Below are 7,113 nucleotides of genomic sequence, written 5' to 3' on the forward strand. Positions count from 1 at the left end.
AAATAACCCCTGTGTACATTTCCCCTTAATTGGCTGTTAATTGAAATAATCGCACCTTAGTTAGTCCACATTGCAACACGTAGCAAATCATAGGCCCTTTCGTAGTTATTTCAATATTCTGTTTTTCAGTTAACGCTATGTTCCCAATAAATGAATCTACGTTGCATCAATCAAATAAGAGAAGGCCCATTTTCCCTTCAAAAGGGTGCGCATGGTTTGCTATCTCCCCACAAGACGCCATTACCATGTGCTCATCTCGGAGAAGAAGGGGGGCGTGGCACCTCATCGTCATCAGAGGTGGAGTCAGCCAGCCCTAACCACCAATCAGCACCGCGGTGAGCGACCCGGTAGGCGTGCCCTCGTAGCCCGCGGCTTGATTTCTGGGAGGGCAATAAAAGGATGAGTGAGGGACTGCTTATGCAGATGAGTGCGGGAGCACGAATTGAGAGTTCTGTGGAGGGAGGTGCTTGACCGAGTTGAGTTCTGGGGAGGAAGGCGCTTGAGAGAGAGAGGTATGAGAGAGAGGAGAGACGCTGCTTCAAACAGCCCCAGCCACGTGCAGCCCTGACGTGCTGCTTTGAGCAACCTTGCCGTGTGGACCCGAGCGCGGAGTGTCGGCGGCCGCTCGCCTCCAGCCCTGCACGGAATTGAACCTCATCCCTCCAGCCCTGTGGTCCCACCTTCTCATCCCTCCATTCATTCCTGCCTGAGAATTCCCCTTTCGTGTACGTGAGTTCGTTCTGTCTGTATTGTCCCTGGGAGTAAGTAAGCCTGTATAAGTTAAGAATTGCACTGTGTCTTCTGCTCCTTCTGTAAATGACCTTCGTTTCTTCTTCTTCTTCTTTGGGTTTTGTGTAAATAGTAATTAATAAATATCTGCTCTCCCTTTACTTTGGTTTCCTTTCTCATCCGACCGCTTTAGTGATTTCCCGATTGAGTTCCTGTGGCGTGATTTCAGCCAACGCTTTATAAATCGGGTTTAGTTCTGGTTAACGGCTCGGATTCCGCGGTTTGCTTCGCTCGGCGTAATCCATTAATTACACCGCGGTCCGGCGGAAGTATTTCCTTGCGTACCGGAAGGCGCTGGTACTTAAGTCATAGGACGGATAGGCCTAATACCCTATTCAGCGCTGACCGGGCGTGACGTCATACTTCCAGGACTGGGGGAATCGGCCAGTGTAGAAGACAAGGGGATTGACCCCCCCCCCCCTTGGTAAGGGGAGCGCCGACCCCAGATCCATAACAATATTATATATATATATATATATATATATATATATATATTGTAACGATTTTGAGAAGTGTGTAACGATTTTGGGAAGTGTGTAACGAATTTGAGAAGTGTAACGGTTTTTTGAGAAGTGTAACAATTTTGGAGGAAGAGTAACGAATGTGAAAACGTTACAATGTGAACGGGACAAACGTACGGTACCACCCTGTTAATGTAAATAATGGTCGCAGTCAGCGTCCTAGTTAATTGCATGGAATATACACGCAGGTCACGATATATCTTTTAAATAGTGTATTTCCTTATTCCATGTAGGCTAAGTATGTGTTTTCCCACTAGATTGACTTTGCATTGTATCAAACAAAATAAGCGTAGGCCCTTCCAATTTCCCCAAAACCTCCCTTCCATTTGCCTTCCGCATTTTGGTCGGTTTTTCTCTTCAACCACCATTGGCCACGAGGTAAGGTTGGAGAAGAAAGGCGTGTCTCCACCTCGTCAGAAGAGGGAAGGAGTGAACCGGCCCTAACAGCCAATCAACACCGCGGTGAGTGACCCGGTAGGCGTGCCCTCGGAGTCGGCGGCTTGATTTCGCCCGAGGTGATAAAAGCGCCTGCAGGGGACTGCTTTGGGAGATGAGCTGGAGAGGAGCAACGAGGCTGCACAAAAGAGAGGCGGTGAGATGCGAAACGCTCCAAGCCAAAGAGGAGAGGTACTCGGCAAGGGGACCAGCTTTGGAGAGACGCGCTGAAAGGAGGGAGACGGCCCCGCCCCAAGAAGGGGAGCAGGTGTGCCGAACCAGCGCGGGACGTCTACCGCGGTGGATACACGACGAGGGTTTCCCGCCAAAACCGCGAGGGATTGCGAACTGCGCGCTCCCGACCAAGCGATCCATCTCAAGCCTTACCTGCCTGCAATTATCCCCTGTGTAAGTGTGAACGTCCTGTCCTGCTCGTTTGTCTTGGGGCTAAGTAAAAATGAATAGTGTAAGTTAAGGATTCGCTGTGTTACTGCTTCTTCCATCCTTTGCTTGTGTGTGTATAATAAATCTGTTCTTCCTCCGTATTCTTCTTCTTCTTTTTCATTCTCTTGCGATCGCTTTAGAGATTTCCCGATTGAATATCCGTGGGGCGATCTGGTCAACGTCGGGTGAAATCGGGTTTTAATCGGGGAGTAACTGTTCGGACGCGGTTAAATACACCACCGCTCGGTCAATATAACATCTAAAAGCCGCGTCTGTAACAATATATATATATATATCTGTAAAAATATATAAATCTATATATATATATATATAAATATATATATAAATATATATATATATTGTTACAGTCGCGAGACGACCGGGCCGGGAGGGATCCAAATTCAAGGTGCCGAGCACACGTCAAGGTGCACGCGCGTGCTGAACCATCCGCACGATCGAACGCTCCGCGCGATCGAACCCTCACTTTCCCACACCTTCTGGATGCCGAGCGGTTTTGCACGATGTGGAAAGCGGCCTTACCCCACGAGATTTTTGGACCTGAGTCTAGCCAAATTCGGTCCCGGATGATGCTAGGCCAATGGAGAAAAGACGGACCGAACAGGTTGGACGTAAAAACAAAATGTACAGGCTTTTATTCAGAAGGCACAGAGAAACAGAGACTAAGATTCAGCTTACCAAATATTACCTAATAATAACCCTGACTTGGCGCCTTCACACTCTGACACACACACACACAGGGAATAACACTCTGGTTAAGGGCGTACCGATGTACGTGCCGGGATTCCTCGCTGGTGACCACGTGGTCTGGTGTGCGCGGCTCGTAGTTCGATCGTGAGGTCAGGTCCGCAGGACGAACCGCCACCTCGAAGTTGGCACGGACGAACTTAGCACAGGTAGATGAACTTCAGCACAGGTGAGTCGTGTAGAAAATTGCCGACGCTTGCGGGTCAGCTGGATGGCGCAAAAGATCGGCGCAGACGCGATTGGTGTCGGGCGTCGAACAAAGGTGGTGGATACGTGTCGTGGTGGATACGGAAAAAGCCAGTGAGGTCTCATCGTGGGCGTGGCGAAAGGGGCAAGAGCTCAGGTATGTCCTCGGTCAAGTCCCAGAATGCAAGAGGATTGTGTCGTCCACGAGGCAAAGAGAGAACAGACCAGGAGGTCGTCGACGTGGCGAGGCGAAATGCCAGGCAAAAAGAGACTGATAATGCGCTCTGCGTGGGCTTTTACCAGATCCGCCACGCCTTCAAAATGTTCCAGAGCTTCCCATTGGTTGAGGCTTGTCGCATCATGGCGAGGGGAGTTCCCGCCCCTCACTGGTTACGTGGGCCTGCGCTTCTGGCCACGCCTTTCTGCCCATTAAAAAATGGTTTCTCCCAGCCACGAAGGCTTGACATCCTGCCGAACCCAACGCATATTTGGTCTATTTTACTACACAATGGGAAGGGCTAATCTTTACATTCAATAAAACATAACTAACTAATGCAGGCTACATGTTGTCGTGCAATTTAACTATAGGCGGTTTGCCTTTATGGCACAACCGCAACACTACCCCCTTCTCTCACCAAGACTCAACTGGAGTCGTCCACATGGAGCGGCTGGGGTGAGCTGGCATTCTTTTAAACATTACTTTTAGTCTGACACGTAGATGTGATTCCCCTAACATTTTAAGCTCTAATCCCAGTGTGTGTGACATTTATTATTATTATTATTGTTATTTTTTTACATTTAAATGTACATTTTTAAACTAAATATGTCCCTCCTAATGCGTTGAGAAACTACCTAACAGATTCACACCAACAACCTCATACTGTTCACGTATTGCCGGAATTTTTAAACTAAACACATAACCGGTGGGCAGCATTTTTACATTTTACACTAAAACACCATTTATTTCCAAAAACTATGACCTAGGACTTGGACTTGAGGACTAACACTTGGAGCACTTGTTGCTGGAGTCATCTACATGCTTCTTGCCTTGGTAGGCGGGCTAACAAAAACCGGCTGGCCCTGACCGGCATACAGGCCATTTGAAGATCAGGGCCACCTAAATCTTCACAATTGCACACATGGATCACTTTTTATTTATGAGGAGGGCCACTTGACAAGTGGTCCAAATGTGTGGCATTAATGCCACTCAACCGGTGATCCATGTGTGGCAAGATGATGAGGCAGCGAGGAGGTGAAATAATGGAAATGGGTGTGGCCACTGAGCCAGTGGTCCATAAGGTGGTGAGTGGATGGGTGTGAGTTTGGATGGCAGCAAGATGCTGCGACGGCACGGTGTTCCTCGTGATGGTCCTGGATTTGAGAGGCAGAGAAGACGCAACGAGCAAAAAGGAAAAGACACGGTGGCACATGCAAAACACAGGTATGACACAAGCGGGTGAGAGGAACGCCGGCAGAGTGAAGTCTAGCCTGGCCCTACCCATTCGTGCCTCCCACCGTTAACTACACAACGCTAGCCCCCCTTGTATTTACAATTCGTCTCTACATCTCATCTCCCCCGTCCGCTCTTTATTCCAAATTCGTCCCCAAATCCCCCCAGGTTCTCCGAGGAAGGAAAGGCGGAATGAACACAATATTTCGTACTCACGTTGTGATGCATCTTACCAATCAAACATTGAGTCCGGTGGTGCGAAAGCCATCCCCTTGTGGATGGTGCGAAGGGGTCTTCACAAAATTCTAACTACTCTGACACCATTACACATTTTAATCTCCCCGGGTTTTGTACCCTGCCAATCGGCCTTCTTTAAACTATGTGGTTCTAAGAACCCGAATTCCCATTGCCCACACTGTAGTGCCCTCCTGAATTTGGGTCTAAACGCACCATTTTTCAACCTGTGCCCTCGCACAATTTCGGGGCTGGGTCGTGTGGCTCTACCAGCAGGTCTACCTACCTGCACCCCTCCGTTCACTGGAGCTGTCTCCCGAGCTTGCCTGCTCCTCACTATAACCTACCTGGGGAAGGCCCTCCCTGGCGCTTACCCGCTCGATGCCCACCTTGGCATTGGGCGACCCGGGTCCCTCCTTGGATCCTCGTGCCCCACTCACTCTAACCTAACTGGCTCCCTGAGCCTACCTGCGGCCTTACTTGGCCGACGATCTCCCAGTGACGGAGTGCCCCAAATAACTATTTCTACCAATGAAGCCACACACCCAGCCATTCCACCATCTCCTGCACCTTACAAAAAAAAAAACTATTTCCACAATCAGCACCACAGGTGTCAATATACAGGTAATTTACCTGTATCCTCTATCTAACTTTAAACTACCGACCCTGGGCCTTCGTGAATGGGTTCCACTCCCCCCATTCAATCCTTCGCACCATGCATTCCACACCATTCATTCCACACCATGCATTCCACACCATTTATTCTCACACCAAATATTTTCACACCACAACTCCATTTATTCTCCAACACACAGCATCATCTATATAACTGATTTCCCCTACCACTCGTGCTTCCCCGTCGTCCCTTTACACGACGCACACCCTTTGTTTGCAACCAGCTGAACTCTCTACGTCCCCACTACTGTTCATTGTCACTCCTTAAATCTTGTCCCTATGGTCTCTCTAGATCCCTAATCATTATCCTAGCCCTCCCTCAGCCAGTGCTTCTGTGCCCCCATGGAGCAACCATTGCTGGCCCCTCCATGGGCCTAACAATGCTATCCCCCTAAACTAGTGCTCATGGGCCCCATCCACATGGGGAATGGTCTCACCACCATACCCCCACGTGGGGGCACATACTTCCCCCAGTCCTCTAAACTATGAGCCCCTCCCTGTGGAGGTACCTGGTCGCGGCTCGGCCTCTAAGGGCCGAGCGATCCATGCGGCGGTTGGTCGCCTGTATGGGGTGATATCCGGCCGGCATTGACGATCCGAGGGAGGGGGGGGGGGGAAATGGTGGGTCCAGGTGCCGGGGTCCATCCCTGTGCAGGGCCTTGCTGTCCCACACATGATGACCCAACCGGCCACAGTCAAAGTACCTCACCTGGTAAGGTGCTTGCGTTCGACAATCCGAATTGCCCCTCAAAACCCGCCGATCGCTCTTGCTGCGGTACGGCGCCAACAATACCATGCAGGTGCCGGAGGTACGAATCGTGCACGCCTGTCCTTGTGAGACCAATGCAGCACCGATTCCCTCCGGTCCCCACGGCACACCACTCATCGGGGGCTCGCGTACTCTATCCGTCTCACTAAGCGCTACCCCGGTCGGCGTCGATGCCTGAGCCGCATCATTTCTTGAACTCCATTTCGTACTTGCACACTCCGGTGCGCACACTCTCTCCACACACTCCGTACCCACTCACACCGGTGCGCACACTCTCTCCACACACTCCATAATCACACACACCGGTGTGCACACTCTCTCCACACACTGCGTAATCGCACACACCTGTGCGCACACTCTCTCCACACACTCTGTAATCGCACGCACCGGTGCGCACACTCTCTCCACACACTCCGTAATCACACACACCGGTGCACATACTCTCTCCACACACTCTGTTTCAGTCGCACCCCTCACAATGGGCCCTTCACGAAATCCCGGGTCTATCCTTTCTCCCAAGCTCGCAGAGCACCCGCTCGCACCAAACACATTCCCGAAATCGCCACTCACCTCAGGACCCATTTTCGTCCAGCTCTCTTCAAGAACCTGCAATCTTTCTATTTGATTAACAGGCATGTCATCACGGTCCGAGCACCACTCTCGCACACATTTCATCAATTCCTTCCCTAATTCATTCTCCGTCTCTCCTTCTGTCTTTTCAATTTCAATTACTCCTCCTTCTACCTTCTCCAGCTTCTGTTTCACCTCTATTTCCCGCTGCTCCCCTACTATTTCCTGCGCCAACTCGACCATCGTCGGTTCCTCTACCTCCCGCGTCAATATTT

This window comes from Myxine glutinosa, chromosome 2 (genome assembly GCF_964187855.1).
Source record: "Myxine glutinosa chromosome 2, kmMyxGlut1.1, whole genome shotgun sequence".
NCBI lineage: Eukaryota > Metazoa > Chordata > Myxini > Myxiniformes > Myxinidae > Myxine > Myxine glutinosa.